This window comes from Scatophagus argus, chromosome 8, assembly GCF_020382885.2.
Source record: "Scatophagus argus isolate fScaArg1 chromosome 8, fScaArg1.pri, whole genome shotgun sequence".
In the NCBI taxonomy this organism is placed as follows: domain Eukaryota; kingdom Metazoa; phylum Chordata; class Actinopteri; family Scatophagidae; genus Scatophagus; species Scatophagus argus.
This window is the reverse complement of record NC_058500.1, coordinates 15,089,512-15,106,735: the sequence shown is the minus strand read 5'-3', so window position 1 is coordinate 15,106,735 and position 17,224 is coordinate 15,089,512. Positions and strand designations below refer to the sequence as shown.

General features: G+C 40.3%; 1 protein-coding gene across 3 annotated transcripts in view; it reads right to left on the bottom strand.

Annotated features, from left to right (window-relative positions):
• The window catches only part of casz1 (castor zinc finger 1), a 169,757-nt gene that overhangs the window by 93,673 nt on the left and 58,860 nt on the right, over positions 1–17,224 (bottom strand). Inside the window, exons 1-3 of one of the 3 annotated variants that reach the window (XM_046397588.1) lie at positions 15,844–15,970; positions 14,881–14,942; positions 698–744 (exon numbers count right to left, since the gene is read on the bottom strand). The gene's annotated coding sequence lies outside the window, so the exon portion shown is untranslated. Of the gene's footprint in view, positions 1–697; positions 745–14,880; positions 14,943–15,843; positions 15,971–17,224 lie in introns of those variants that run through there. The other 2 variants (XM_046397587.1, XM_046397585.1) reach the window with 2 other exon arrangements.

Below are 17,224 nucleotides of genomic sequence, written 5' to 3'. Positions count from 1 at the left end.
TCTGTTACAGCAATAAATGCCATATAGTGGAAAAATTATATTATTTTGTCAAGATGACAATGTGGGATGTTGTCACAACCACATCTAGACATAAAGCAGGCAAAAAAGAATATCAAATTATAATTAACAGAGCAGCGTAACAAGACGGATAATAGAATATGACATACAGGCTGGCACACGTATGAGATATATTGCCGTTAAAATACATTTTTTTATTACTGCTGGTGAAAAGCTGGTCATTTGGGTTGTTCTGTGTTCATTCATGTGTTTTTGCACAACTGATCAACAGCTCTGAAGACTAATAAAATGGTATTTCTTACATGTCAAAGTTCTGCAGCCTGGCGAGGCTTCTGTTGCACAGTGTTACGAATGCATGTTATACTCTATAGATCCCCCATAGTGAGTGAGAGAGAGTGAGAGGAGGGGGACAGACAGACAGAGAGAAAGAGAGACAGAGGGAGAGAGAGAGCCCTCTTTGGAAAACAGATACATCAGTGCGCCTGTATAGTGTACGACATTGCTGTGAGTTAATCAGTTGGAAAATAAAACGGTGGGATTCTAATAAGTCATTTGTCAATTTTTACAACCCCCAGACACATTGATCCATGGGGATTAATGAAGATGCCTGATATTGTTGTAGATATGAACAGGGGAGATGGTGGGGACAGTAATCAGTCATGTTGGGGATTTGTCCTACCTCGTTTTCTCTTCCTGGGGAGTCACTCCATACAGAGCTCACTTCATCTGAGAACGAGAGCAAAGGAAAAACATTAAAAACCTGATTATTCCGGTGTGAATACACATACATGTTCTTGAGAAATCCATACATTCACCCAACTCATCTCATCTACAGTGGCTGACATAGCATAACAAGCTTCCAGATGATGCAAAAGGGAAATGTGTACTTTTGTTCACTCCTGTCCTTTTGATATACAGTATTAGAGTGTACAAATACTCAGGCTCCATATCATAGTTGAGGGGAAAGCGCTTGGTGACTGAGGGGAAGGGCAACAGGGAAACAGCAGTTAGTAAAGCCCATTGAAGCGTGGGGAGCAGTTATAAGCCATTTTCTTATGTGTAGGACACAACAGGAGATGAGGGGTGGCGCTAAGGTAGAGCGTGCAGCAAAAGGAGGACTCATTCATAATGATAACTGTTTTTGTATTATATCAATACTGAATATATTTGGACAAAAGAGTGAAAAATAATATACAGGCAAGCAGAAAAGAGTATGAAGCAATTACAGCTTGGTGCAATGTCATCAGTACACCCACAGGCTCGCTGCAGACAGTGATCTGCTCTATTCACACGCTGGCTCAAGCAGACATTAAACAGACTTACTGACTGACTTGTACTTGGTAGCTGCTAAAATCGGGTTAATGCTTGGCTCAACTGTTTCGGTCATTTCACACATACAGCTAGTCCAAGTAACGTCCGGAGAAATTCAGAGAAGCAGTGCATTTGTGAATATGGCTAAAGAGTACAATTCCAAAAGACACTTTCCCAGTGTCTTGTTAGCTCCTGTCCCAACGTGTCTGAAATGTGTTGTTAGCAACAAACTCAGAATAAACACATACTTACAAAATCCATGAAGTTGATGAGGTAAAACGTGAACTATATTATCTTTGTACTGTTTTCAAGTCAGAGTATATCAAAAAAGATTAGCAAATCATCCTATTGTGTTTCATGTATGTTTTTCAGGTAAATGATAAACAGTTTCAGATAAACAGTTTTCCAGACTGTTTTGGAATGGGCGTGGTATGTCTGTGTGTATTTCCCCAATTTATTAGTAATACAGAAATTTACTTACCTAAAATCAGATTTAGGTGGAAATAATAATAATAATAATATCAGCTTCCTGCTTCTGAGCAGGAAGCTGATATTACTCAACGTAGCTTGGACTTGAAAAAAAAAAATCATGCAAAACACTTTCCCGTAAAAGTTGAGTGGAAAAAAATTACATGACAGGAAAGAAAATGTTGTGATCAAACAATGCTGAGATAAGAACATAACTGAAGGGTGAAAGCAGGTAATGGGGCAGAGTACATAGTGCTGGTTCCTTATTCATACTATAAACCGAAAACATGGCTAAAATATAAAGAAAGTAAGATTAGAGCCAGCTGTCTTTCTCTCACATACAGAAAAGTGCTGTGTCTTATGTGACATCCATTATCCCAGACACAGAGTTACTTCAGGACAAAAACTGACTTTGGCAGAACCAGTTGAGTCACTCTTAAATCCTCTCAAAAGTTTCCTAACCTTGAGAGCCCATGCATCCCCGAAAAAGTAATAATAATTCTAACCTGATCTTCCTACTTATTTTATATCTCCCCTCAGCAACCTAACTTCTTCTCGGCAACAGTGCAGTTATTAATTCATGAGGCACTAATTAGTTCTTTGTTTAATTTTGTGTTAAACAGACTGACCGGAATGATAACGACTCGCGCTGTAGCGCTTTGGTCCCATGCCACTCCTGTTTGCTACAACAAGGGAGCATCGTGCGACTAGCATGATGAACCCAATTCCCTTCTAAGTTGCACTTCATTAAGTCAAAATGTGACAAGGAGCTTAGAGGAAGAACTGGCAGATCTGATCATACATAACAATGCAGGCCCAGTAAGTTTGAGGGAGGTGGGTGGGGGGGGTGCTGGTGAGGGAGGTGTTCTGGGGGGTAGAGTGTAGTGGATTCCAGCATGCATGTTGATAATTTTCTATTTTTAACCCTTGGGGGCCGTCTTTCATTTTCCTTTAATTGTTTTTGTTCAGAGCTGCAGTGTCCTCTTTTTAAATTGCAGCTCCTATCAACTCCCCTGATCAACCCCCTGTGCAACATTGCAGGCAGACAAGTAAACAACAGGGTTGCCCTTTTCCATGATGTAGTGCAGATGCTCCAGTGACACTTATCATGCACACATGTAAGCACCTACTCAAAAGGAACAGTTGCGTGACATGTCAGACGTGCAGCAGTGATGGAAATGAACTTGAAAATAATGTTTTTGGCTTTCTAAGTTGAAAAACCTGCTGAGTGAAAGTTGTTAACTGCTCAAATGTTAATTCATAACATAAGAATGCATTAAGGTCGTTTCATCTGCCCATATTTCACATACCTTCTTCAAAATGTTTTTGTTCAGTGTGGGTTTGAAAAACGTATTCCATGAGCCTCTCAAAGATTTATTATAATCAACAGGGCTGATGCCAAGTTTTCTGTGCAGAGACTTATAATTAGCTGTCCCCAAAAGTTCAGTACTGTTTAAGTAACCCCTCCCTTACATAATCAGGTATGACATGACAGCATATACCTTTATAAGACACAATGTGTGGATCCAAAAGGAAGCCCTGTAAACTCCTCAATAAACTACAATCATCGACTTTGTACAAGTGGCAGATAGCACTTTCGTTTGCAAACTGGGGGATTTCCCCCCCCCTCCTGCAAATCATCAGCTGACAAGCGCTGCAAAGATGTTTAGCCTCTCCAAGTATCTTCCCACTGGCTGAAGATATGATAAAATCAAGAAGCAGACAAGTAATTACACTGTATAATAGGCAAGATTGGCATTTTCAAAATCATTTTCATGTGGATGGAAATGACATTGCATAGACTATTCTGTATTCACTGGTGCAGATAAATAAACAAGGCATGGAGAAGAAGGGGGGCATACAGAACGCACAGTACAATGGCAAGCAGGTCAGTAATTAGAAACTCTGTTTGCACAGTAATAATTTTAATATATTCATCAGGAAACAGAGCATGCCTAGCATGATAAAATCCCATCAAGGAACATATCCCGACTGCCTCAACCTTTTAAACAGGCTGGCAGCACATTGTCGAGAACCTGAAAGAACTAAATAAATAAATAAATGCACACATACACAGAAGTTATAATAACATGCAGCTCCACCCATCACTACATTTTAAAATTTCAATATTACCAGCTGTCATTATAGCATGAGAGGGATATGCAACCCCTTTCTTGAGCTTAAATTCTCAAATTAGTGCCTGCAGCTAAATGTGCTTCTGCAGCTTTTGACCTCCTTTATCCAAGTGTGAACAGGTTAAAGCCCTCCAACACTGAAACACGTTCAGCTCTGATTGCATGAGTTTATAGTGCAACACATGTGTGTAACCTTGTTGTTGTTATTGAAGGTGGCACTGATGACACTATGGAAATTATTGCAAATTGCTTAAAGGAGTCCTGACATGCAAAAACCTTGACCTCACAATGGCACTTCCCCGAGACAGGAGAATGCGTAATTGTCAGAGAAATTCAGTGTGGAGCACAAAGGTAATCGCTATGAACAACAGTTTTACAAAAATGAAAATAGCTTAAAACCGTTCATGTGTGAAATATATGGCTGCATGCATGCATGCATATGTTAATGTGATAAACATGCAAACCAGACACACATACTGTAAAGTTCTTTCAAATTTAAAGCTGATACAACACACCGTAGTGTCTCAGTTATGACAAATTTAAATAACAGGAAGACACAAACAGGCACTCAACTGAACAGAACAGTTTAAAATAATAACCATTTCCACCGTAATGACTTCCAATCTATTGTCTGAGTTTCCTGGTTTCCTATCCCACACACAAACTTAGAACCTCACAAGTTTATGTGACCTCATTCTACATGAAACAGCCTCTAATCAAGCAGCAATAAGAATACACTTATCTCTAAACAGGTATGTACGCTTTGTTGCTTGTAGTCTGTGTTTTGGCCTGACTTTGTGAACACACTGCAGAGTGAGAAACTGACCATTTACTCATGCATATTTGACAGCACCTAGTAGGCCCCTTTTTATGCTGTCAATTCTGGCTCCTATTCTTTCTGTCCCCCAGGAGAGGACAGAGTTGGGGGCTTGAGGGCAGCTACCTCCACAGTCCCGCCATCCCCTCCTTGCCTAATTTTTGTTGTCCAGCCCTTTGAAACCTCAGTCTCATGCAGAACCAAAGAATAGTGATCCATGTGCAACAAGTGCCAGTGCCATGGAAACCCCCATTTTCCCCCAAAAATATTCCTTTTTATCCCTTTTGAAGACCTGTCACCAGGCAGAGCAGGCATCACACGACCCCAGGCCAAGCCATGACAAAGCCTATTTTCTGCCTGCTTCTTGATTGATTAAAAAAGACTTTTTAGTAAAACCATGTTAAAGGATACAAAAAGTGACACGCAGAAGAAAGGGCTCTCGGGGATGACCCAATCAGGCGGGTTCCCCAATAATATCACACAGGAGAAAGAACAATATCATAATCGCCACAAAGGAAGGATCAGGGAAAGCGTGAAACTTGACAACAATGGTGAACAATGGCAGAAAAAAGTTTGGAAGATACTGTAGGTTACACCAGACTAAACGTATGTAACTGTATGCATCAAGATAGTGTGTGATTTTCCCAGATGCCCAAACTGCAGTTTTAATTCATATCATCATTGCCAAACTTTTATTATGAGTTAACTGGAAAACTCTGTAGCTTGCCTCTGCATGTTTTATAAATCATTAAAAATTGTGTTGCCTTAAACATGCTTCCTTTTTGATTAACGGCACGCTGCCCAGCTGATTCTGATGGCAGCGTGTTATCTCAGTATATTCACATTACAGTGCAGCTCTGGATTATTACAAATGCTTTTTGCATCATGTTCCTGCCAAATTATACATGTAGTGTTGTGGCTCATGTGTGATATGGGATCAATACTCTGTGCATCGGACATTTTACTCCTCCAGTTGACCTCAGTGACAGACCATTTAAAGAGAGAGAAACCCGCTCAGCTGCTCTGCAACAAAGGGGAGACCACATTATTAATTTATCTCAGAGGCATAGGTCGATAAGAGAGGCCTTTTGCTTACATGTTTTCTTTTTGTTGGCAGTTTTTGTATCATATACTGCTGCTTTAAAAAATTCGTCTCTGATTTGACAGCTTGACTGGGGGTGTCAAACATGCCAAAAAATCAGTTTTGCTGTGTAAAAATTGTTCTAAGATGTTCTACCATAGTAAAATGGCAGAGATACTTTCACCAGAATCAAAGAAAGAAAGCTGCTCCCGTCTCTTTGTTTCTGTGTAGAGATGTGGAGGAGATATTTACCAAGACGATAGGGAGGGGTGGGGGGTGCAGAGGGGAGGAGAGGCATTAGAAGCGTCCACACACGAGCAATTAGTATTCCAGATCCTGATGGTTCTAAACACAAAAAGGCCTCGCCAAATCCCCACGGCGGAGGTGTCAGACGGAAAATGACGAAAATCTGCTCCTTGACAGGGAGTCATTTATATTTTAGCTTCGTTCCATTATCTTAACGAATCCATCATCAGCCAATGCAATATTAACAGCAGAAAATCAACTCATTAGATCCAGGGGGATTTAATCAAGATTGCAATCATGTATGCGGTTCCTGGAGAGTTGGCTTCTTCGTTTTTTTTTCTTTTTGGTCCTTTCCACGTAATTGCCGCATCTCAGATCTTAATAAATTATTCTGGATCTGAGATTGATGCCTTTTTTTTCCTTGCCTCTCACGCCATGCACTCACTGTCTCCAACTATAATATTTACCATAAACATTATTATGTCATGGGCACACAGTTTAAAATGGCCTTTAGCTAACTCGCAGAAGTAATTGGCTTCTCCATTTCTCTCTCGTTTCCTTGCTAATTGCCCAGTGATATTGCTAACAGTTCCCTCAGAAAGAAAGAAAAGGCCTCTTCTGCACAAGCTGGGATATGTTGCTAGGGTTTTTCAACCTTTATAAATGAATGTAGAAAGAATTTCCTGTGTGTGATACTGCTTAACAAGACAAACAAGCAGATGAAAGGACATTCCACTTTTGATATGTAAAACTTTATGTGAAAGCCTGACATCAGAGAAAAAATAGAAAGAGCTCATATTTCAGGTGGGGATATTTTAGTCCTGTTTCTCAGAAAAATGCTTAGCAGAAAAGGAGCTGTACCAGAAAGGTAACTACCTGTAATATACATATACTGCAACTTTTCAAATCTAAGCCTGGACATTTTGCTAGACAAGAGAACAAAATCTCTGTCCCATCATTAACATTTATTAATGACATTTTATTTGATATTGCAAAATATAATGAACCTTGACAAATATATTAGTATAAAAGCAAGACTTTTACTTACTTAAGATATCATAATCAAAGAGAAACATGTAACATTGTGATGGTGTGAAGGTTATATTGTGTACCTTCACATAATATTGCATTTGACACATCACAGCAACATTTGTAAACACAGTCAGCTATCTTTAAATGTGAGGAAGGATACCAAAAGTGTAACATTTAGAAAGAAAGCAAAAAGTAAAGTACCTTTCAAAGTCTTTCATGTTAAGAAATATACTGCATCACTTGTGACTGTCTCTACACCTGATGACACTGCTGAGACTGAAGATGAATGTATAGTTTGTGTTGAACTATACGAGTGATAATCAGGGTCATTAGCTGTGTCCCTCATGGAGCAGACTTTTCTCACAAAAAAAGGGTTATGAAGTCATTGTTTGTGAACATGAACAACTTGCCCTGAAACCAGAAAAGCAACAGTCTTATCATTTCATCTAAAAAAAAAAAACAGCCTGGAGCTGCTTCATTATCAGTGAAGAGACATCAAACTCATCCCTGATTCGGAGATTCTGCATGGTAAACTTAACTGTACAAGGTCAGTGGGACAGTGGTATAATCGTGGTGTGAAAATGTTATTTTTGTATGTGAGTCTTTGTACTGACCATCGTAGGCTCACCGATCTCTGCATCTATCTCTCATCTGTGTGGCAACAGGGCTCCTTCCACAGACAGGATTAACTCCTAACATGTTCAACATGATCCAAAAGTGTAAAAACTGTCAGAGAGACCTTTAATCTGCCTATGGAACAAAGCCTTTTGTACAAGGACTAACCTGACCTTGTCACTGTGAGTTTAACTTGCTGTCTGTTAGGCAATAGAAAGCCCTAGTCAGCCCTTCTCTTCCACTCCCTCCCTCGAAGTCTCCTTCACTCCCTCACCTCCTCAGCCTCTCTCTCCCTCTCTCTGTCTCCCTCTCTCTCTCTCCATGCACAGAATTGGGGGTGTGCAGCTACAGCACCAAATGCTGTGTTAATCCCTGTTTCTCTGAAATGGCCAATAGTAAATCCGAGCCCTCTATAAACCAATCTCAGAGTTTTTTATCTTGATTTATTAGATTACGAGTCCCGGGTCCCTGAGCCCATGCTACACATACTAATCCTAATCGGAATAGACAAGTATTAGCCCTGTTCAAGGGGAGCTAAACAACAGCGGTGGCCAACTTTCAGTAAGAGGGAAACTACAAGCTTATAGGCTTGACAGGGCTTTTTATCCGTTTTCCTTTTTTCTCCACTTACATTAGTAGAATGAGTGTGTAATTAAATACATAAATCCTGACACACAAACCCTCAAAAGGCCTAAAACCACTGAACCCCGTCCAGTTTGGCTTTCTTTTCCCTGCACAATGAAGTTACTGAGCCAAGCCCAATCATTTGTATTTTTCTCAGATTTTTAACAGTGAGCAAGACAAACATGAAAGTCCCATTGAAAACAACTGCAGGAATTAATTTTACATCTCAGTGAATTCAAGGCAGTGTTGTCAAATTATGAGCAACAGGGCTACGTAACTAATTTCCTTTGGTCCAGAGAGTGTTAAAAAAAAGCAATAAATCACTTTTCATCTGTGATAATAAATCGTACATAATTAGAAAGGTGTCTCTTCTGTGTTTGCCTTCTGTGGGCAAACAGAGGCCACCAAAACGTCAGAACTGGTCACATTATTGTTACTAACCTTAAACCAAAATGAAAGGATAGTCTCCAGCATATTGTAAATTGCTGGTCTCACACTACTTTCAACCAATTCAGCCAATGCGGACGACAACTGGGTTAGGCTGGATGGAGTCCATGTGACACATGAGGCCAGGGCTGGGGAACATTAAGAAGTGTCTGCTCATACACTAATGCTGGTGGCAGCTGTTAGTCTGCCAAAAACTGCAGCAGCAGCAGCAAGGATATCCTGAAATACTATTGAAAACCGCTAAACCTCCTCCTCGCTGATGTAACGCTATACAGCTGCTCGGCGCCAGTGCAATCGCTGATCAATCTGAGAAAGTTAAAAATGGAGCTAGGTTTGTGGACTAAATCTGCTGCTTTTCAGCTGGGAAGGTCAAATCTCTTGATCTCAAGAGGAACGTTTAGGTTTAACAACAGAGGTTTTTTTCTGTATTTGATAAAGTTGGCACAGCAGCCACAGCAGACGCAGCATATGCTTGTGTACTGTAAAGGTGTATGTGTGTATGTCTGGTCATGTATTTTCATCCCTGCACAAACACATGTAGACTTTTGTGGCATCAACCGCAGCACAGAGGTTGCCCCTGCCCACTGCCCTCAGGGGTGACAGGGGAGCTAAGGGAGATGTGACAGCCATGTCTGCTCTCTGTATGTGTTTGTTTGCCCCTGAAAATGAGACACCGGTTTCACTCCAGCCCCTTGGGCACGTTTAGCTCTGCCTCCACCACATCGCTTTCATCTGATACAAAGTGGAAGTCCACCCGATAATAATATGAATGTCCGCCAGTTGGGTGAAAGCGGATACATGCACACTTCAGAGCATGAAAAAGGTTGATTATTGCTTTTCATTTTCAAATCCACACTGAAGTTTGTGGGGATTTAAGAATGATTTTTTATTATCCTCATTTATAATAAATTGAGTGAGAACAACAAAGGAGCAAAGCTTTTGTATGCCAAATACAAGTGAGGAATGGATTTCCTTTGCTCTTGTGTTTTGTCCTTAGGCCTATGTGTCACCAAGTGTACTTTGCAAAGGAATATTCATTTCCTTAGGAAGGCCTCGTCAGCCTTGTGACCCAATCCATATCCATTCTGTCCTGTCTGCCCTCCCTGGTCCCTGCCTCTTTTCTGTAAGTGGCAGATATTTCACCTGCCTATCAGTTTTCCTTTAAAGGTGCTGGTATATGCAGGAAAGGCGCCCATATAGGGTCACTGACTGTCCTCTACGAGGCCCTCTTGAAACTATCTTGCTCCCCCCACCCCGCTTCTTCTATCACTCAAATTACAATGTGTAGAGGTCGCTGGTTGAAATGGGTTCAACATAGCTGATTAACTTTGATCTAGTTTTACATATTATTGGAAAGGAAAATGTGCAAAGACTTGGGTGGCTCATGATTTAAAAAGCCTAATTTATATTTACAACAAAAAAATAGTGGCTTTCTTTAATTGTTCCTCAAAGCCTGGAACAGAGCCCGGAAGATGGTCAGCAGTGTGGTGTATTCGAATGCATTTGCTAGAGCATGTTTTTGTATGCAGCCCACAGCAAAATCCAGTTTACTACCAAATAATGGGAATCAGATCATTTCCATGCAGAAATGTGCAACGGGAAGGAAAGCAGCTGCTTCAATGTGAGGAAGGTAGGAGGAGGTTAAAAGGAGTCAATGGAGGCTAAAGAGACAGCAGGTCTACCGATGACAGAAAGAGTGGCCAGGGACTGCAGTTCAGGACTTCTGGAAACCACATCAAACAGACTATGGAGCGCTGCCAAGATGAACACACACCAACTGTTGCAAAAAGAAAAAGGAGGGAAGAAAGGAAAAGACGAGATGGGGGAGGCGGGCAAATGGGGGGAAAAAAGGTTTAGAAATTAAATAGAAATGTTATGGGATCAGAGGGGCATTCTGCCTTACTGGCAGAGAATGAGAGGAAAGATAAAAAGAATGGAGAAACTTGCTGTTGTGCACTTACAGAAAAAGAAAAACGAAAAACATTCATCACCAATATTAGATACCGAACAATCAATATTTTTTGAAAACTAACTTCCTTTGTGAATGTACCTTCTCTCACTTTTCCACACTCACTTCATTTAACCTTCTTTCCCGGAGTGCTTTTTAACAAACCCCCTTCAGAAAACGTGTGCAGTCTTCATGCATTTGAACTCTTCACGCATTTGCGCTCATACCCTGTCTCACATCAAATATCGTGAGGTACAAGACAAGCATATAAACACAGAAAGCCTAGAGGAGTGTAAATACAGTTTATAATGCAAGGCTCCACACAAAAAAGACTGGGTGTGCACTGTGGGCTTAAAAAATGTTAATCATTTCAGATGCTTTCCTATAAATAGGAGTAGCATTCAAAATGATCCTTTTGCACTTGAAAATAGCATGAATAAAACCTCTGTGCTACCGTTAAGGCATTGAAGACAAGATGGACACAGAAATATTCAAGTGTGTAACCTGAGCTTACTGTACAGAGCAAATCTTTTTTGGGAGAATTTGCACTCATTGTAAACTCTTGGGGTTTTGAGCAGCTTTGGACTTTTGGTGGGTCAAATATACAAGGTTGTAATTTCAGTACTTTCAGACTTGTAAGTTTGTCTTGGAGTATGTGGAGACTTGTACATTATTGGGAAGTAGGCCCCCAGGTGGTAAAGAAGCATTTCTCCACAAACCCAGCAAACCAGGTGCAACTGGCTGTGCTTCTGAGTGGGAGGCCTGCCGGGGATCAACTCCTCGTCACCGTAAAGAGCGACTCCTGCCACTTAGTTGGCCTGCACAGACCAGAGAGTCTCGCCTAATGCTAATGAAACATGCAGTCCCTAATGTCACCTAATGCAACCAGAGACTGTGGTAATTTATGTGTACCAGAAAATATTGTTGTCGAGAATCTTAGCTAGATTGAGATAACCTAGCAGATATCTTGCAATAAAAATGTAGATATTATCAATTCTAGGCAAGATATAAGCTGTTTTAGAGGGTTTTTAGTTTTTAGTTTTAGCCTTGAGTACATTAGCAGGTAATGTGATTATCCTGTTCATTCCAGGATTATTTGGTTGTCTGTATGCTTGTCATTGAATGAACAACAACAGAGCGGTTCAGTGTGGGTCCTTTTTCTGTTTTGACTGAGGCTCTTATATGTTTCTGCCAACTCTTACCCACGATCAAACAGAATAATCACACAGAAACCAAAACAACAAGTTAACCAATTTGCAATGCAATGGCCTCATTTTTTACACAATGCTATCAAAGCTGATTTGAGATTGATATTGTCATACTGAAGCATTCTAAATATTTTAAAAAGGGATTAAACTTGTTATGCTACTACTTTCATTCCTTCGCAGAAAACCGTCCCCACCGCCTGCTGTCAGGCCCCATTCTCAGGCCTATCAGGAAGCAGCCACTTGTTCAGAGGAGCACCTGACTAATACCCACTATAATGTCACTTCTATATTTGTATCCTGCTAATCTGCTCTCAGGCTCCAATCTTTTCCACTTTCTTGCAAATTTATCACTAGACTGAAAGACCGGTGCCAGATCCTAAGTGCCTCACCCTTTTAAATTAAATAGTGGCATTTGTGATAAAGCCACTAAATTCCTTATCTAACTGCCCCGAAGAGTCTTTCAAGGCAAAGTGTCACTTTTCCTAAACTGGAGCACTTGTGACGCCATACACCCCACCCTGTCCAACTGCCACACATACACACACATGCACACACACGCACATATGCATGCATGCACACACCCACAGACTGTCAGTTTTCTTGTCCTTTTCAAGGACAGTCGGGTCAAATCGGGTCAAAAATAGAACAAAACACAAGTGAGGCATGTTTGCAGAGCAGACAGGCATTTGTTTTTTTTGTTTTTTTACACAGTGGATCCATAAATAGACAGTTTGTGTGGTTTCCATTCACAATTTAAATGGGTATCTTTCTAAATGTGAATTGTTCTGAACTAATACTTTAATGTTATAACAGCTGTGCAGCTATCTTTATCAAGTGTAGTGAACAATTTCAAACCATGATATCCTAATATAAGAGAGACTGATGAAATAAAAACTTGAAACTGTGCTTGAGAGTACACGAGAAGTTATTCTGTTACTCAGACAGGTGATGTGCTTTGATAAGCCTGAGGCGGTGACATTACACGTCTCTGTGTGTGCCTGGTACATTTCAGGCACATTTCAGGGATATTTATAAGTCCCACATAATTTTACCTAAACTAATACAACTAAACACCACATAAAGTGTGTAAAATATTTTGGCCAGCAGCTCTATCTTGGATTGTGCTGGCTGCGCCTGAACTCAAAGGAACACTGGCCTGTCAATAAATTTTTTGCTCACTTCCTTCCCATTGTGGATTCATGACCTAATAAGGCACTGTCTGAATTCCGGGGGTTATTTTGAGTTTGTGTGATAATGTTCACTCTAACTTTGTCCCTCTTTAGAGATTCTAACAGGAGGCAAGCCAAGAACTTTCAGGGAACGGCAGTTTGATCAGATAAAAGGGAGAGCTTAAGGACTGTGAAATACTAGTATTACCACTAATACCATCACCACCGCTGCTGATGCTATTACTACTACTACTAGTACTACTACTTCTACTACTACTAATAGTAATTACAACAATAATCATAACAATGTTCTCTGTGAACATATCATAACACACTCTGTGCTTTTGTACAAAAATGTGGTGTAAGACATTATCAATTAATACGTTTCAGCCTTTCTTAGCACATGCTGTACATGTATAAGTACATTAACACATGCAATCAGATGCAGAACTAAACTAGAACTAAAACTAACTTTAAACACTCAAATTAAGTGCTTGATTTTTTTTTCATGCCACTGATTTTCTTTTCATGCATCCATGTGTTTTGCCTTTTCTTCAGTTTCTAATCTGTTTTTGATATGGTGAGATGTGACTTCCTATCCCTGCCTGCTCTATTGTTTTCATGCATTTTTAGAGGAATGAGGTTAAAACAAACTGTTCCTATGTAGAAGGTCAAACAACATTGTTATGAAACAAAAAAATGAGACTAAAGGTAACAGCAGACCAACAGGGCATTCCTGTTCCCGAGCAAGGCCCCATAAACACAGCCCTGTTGATCTACAATTAAGAGGAAAAATCTTCACTTTGGCACTGTGGGCTCCTTAAAGTCATACTTCCTCTTAATCTCGGTCTCTTGTGTTTATTTATCAGTTTTCACATTTGTACGCTGAAGCACTCCTTGATTATTTAGACAAGACACAGGAGTATTTCCTGGGCCAGCGATGTGAAATCTCTGATGCAGGGATCCAAGCAGGCAGTTTGCTTAATGCTTGACCCTTGACCTCTCCTGGGTAATAATGCCTCCATATCTATCCTCACACACGTAGCGGCACATAACAATCACATATTCAGATGCCTTGAGAGAGTTCACAAAGCCATGAGAAACTCTAACTCTAACTGTAACGGACAGAAAAAGTTTCTACACTAGTGGCTCTTGTGTCAAGAACGCTTCGAAAAGTGATCCGACATTTCCAATTTATCACAATAGTTCACTTCTAACATAAAAATATGGTGAATACAACCTGCAAGAAGGAACATTTATGCATTTCCCATGCCCTGGTGCCTGAGCTTTGTAAAATGTTTTGCCCTTCCCTCTCTTCTAACAGAACCAAAGGAAATCAGCATTTAGCACTTAAAGCAGCTCTTCTAGAGATCCAAATTGCCCTCTGGTTAACATTTCTGGCATATTCTATTTTTCTTCACTTTTTTCCCATTTACCCTCTCAGCTGTTCCCTCCTTTAGTCATACTCATTTCACACAATTCATAAAATCTGCCACAAAGTCATGAAAGCAACAACTGCAAGCTGAGAACTGCTTGCAAAAATAAAGGGCTCTCAGAATAGATAAATAAAATCTCTGTTATCCAGCTGCCCTCCCTAAATCACTCCCAACCCCTTCAACAAGTGGTCACAAGCCGGGGCAAAGCAGACTCTTTCAATAGCACATGACAACCACAAAAGAGGATTCTTTTAGATTCCAAAACTGATTGCTCAAGTTTTACAAGTAAAAACTGGGCTGAATCAGTATCTTTGAACATAATTACAGTATGTCCTTGTATCATCCTTCCTGTTGGTGAAGTAACCACTCACTGCCCTGCATACATTCCTGGGAATAAAAAAAAAAAAAAAAAAAACATATTCAAAGAGGGGAAGTGGGAGGTTTTGTCAAGCTTATTTTCAGTCAATATATCACGACTTCAGCTTTTCTGAGAGAGGAAACGGACTGAAAACACACATAAGCACCAAGGCAGACATTCCCCATATTTCACATCACAGTATGGGGGTTCACATGTGGAAGGAAGTTTCACAAAACCAAGAGGTTACGCATTGTAAAAATCAGCTTGTTTTCTTTTTCATCTTTTGTTGAGTGAGACTGAATCCCACAACTACACGGCCTGCCAAAGTGATTACGTTTTTACTGTGCTGGCACTGCTGCCTCAGTTTCTGCAGAGTAGTCCCAAACACTTCATCTCCGAAGGCCCCAACATACATTTGCAGCCACAGTGCACGAGTGAGCATAAGTTGCCAGAGTTACTTAACATGTGCTGCCATGAGCCTGCCAGATTTTCAACCAGCTGCTAATATTAGAGCATTTTAGCTTTTCTGGAGATCAAATAAGCTCCAAGCACCCCCAGCACATTGTAATGGCGTCAGTGTGAGTGGAATTCAAATGCTTTTCAAATAAGATATGAATTGTGTTACAATTGAAGTGATAACATTGTTACTCTCTATCAGTCTTTTAACAAAACAAATAACGAGAACGTTTGCTTAAGGGAGGCTTCTTAAATTCTACTTAAATGATATAAAAAAACACTTCAAACTTTTCCATTTCAATGGAAAATTTAAACTTCAAGCATAAAGCCTGCCATCCACATAAAGACAAGGTAACCATTAGTCCACTTCTGCTAAGGTGTTTGTGACCAGGTACACAGTATATACAGAAACCACTTGTACAAGCAGTGGTCCCTTTGCTTTCACACAGCTGAGAGTGCAGTGGTCAGACTCACCGAGACAATAAATCCACAGCCAGCCCAGGGATGGTCTCTGAAATCCCTACAATCAGGCTGCAGATAAATGGTATTTTGTGCTGACTGCATTGTCTCCTGCCTCTATTCTGGTAATCTAATGTGTGCAACATGCTCTTGGTCACCTTGACTTTGGTTGCCATAGCGCTCAACACAAACATATCCCCACCCAGAAATACACCAAATAAGGCTTGGGGGAAAAATCTCATAATCAGACTGCACAGAGGGAGAGGCAGATATAACCTTAAATATATTGTAAACAGGTCAAAGCTATTCCAGTGTGTACATATGCAGCGCTTGCGAGAGGTTACTGGTGACACGCACGCACAAAGTCTGGCTAATTAGTATACAACAATAATTGTCCTAAGCTCAGCTATTGTTGACTCAAAGAAAATGATAATTGCATGGGCATCAACGGAAAATGAATTGAAGTTCTTTAGAAAAGAGAGGTCTTTCAGGACAAGTCTGTTTGTACTGAAAATGACCTTTAAACACCTTCCTCCAACACAGTGGAATCAGGCTACAAGAAGGCAGCCGTCCTGTCTAGCTGTCGACCCCGGCAGATGTGAGTTCTGAAGAGTTCAAAAGAATTCTGCATGGGGGCACCTCCATTTACATAATCCTCCAGATATATTCCCCTGCAACCTAATCAAATTATTCACAAGTCTAGCCCCTAACTACGTAGACCCCGCGAAACACAGTCTTTCCATTAACCAGCCTGTGAGCCTTAATCATATCGAACCAACCAATGTCACTTTTCCCTTTAGAATGGCCAACAGATGCCGAAAACAAAGAATGGTTGTGTCTGACACACAAAGATTTCAGACAAACAACATCTTTCCCCTCTTGTCCACTTTGTTTGGCATTTCCTATTGTCCTGGGATTTCATTTACTTTTGAAGAACAGAGCGCACTGAGAGAAAGACAATTTTATCACTGGAAGTACACGATCTCAAGACAATAGGACATTATGTTCAGATGATGCTTTCAAGGGAAGTTGGTTGTTGTAGTAATTAGCAGAGCAGAGTTGGAGCTATTGAGAATAACTTTGAAAGACAACTGCAGATGACACAAGGGATTTCGATAATCATGGGGTTGGGTTCCCTCAGGGCCTAATCCGAAAAGAAGATAAACAAAACTGCTGATTCAAATACAGTTATGATTTATGCAATAACAGAATTTATAAGCTCAAAAATATGGCATTTTTATTACTTTGTGTAAATACTGTTGAGTAATATGTGCAATTTGTGGTACATGCATACAATCTGCATGTCGCTGCATGCACAAGTAGGGTATTATACTCCACAAACAGAGCTTACACTGCAGTGTACTAATTTTACATTTCTTAAGATCGTTTTCATATC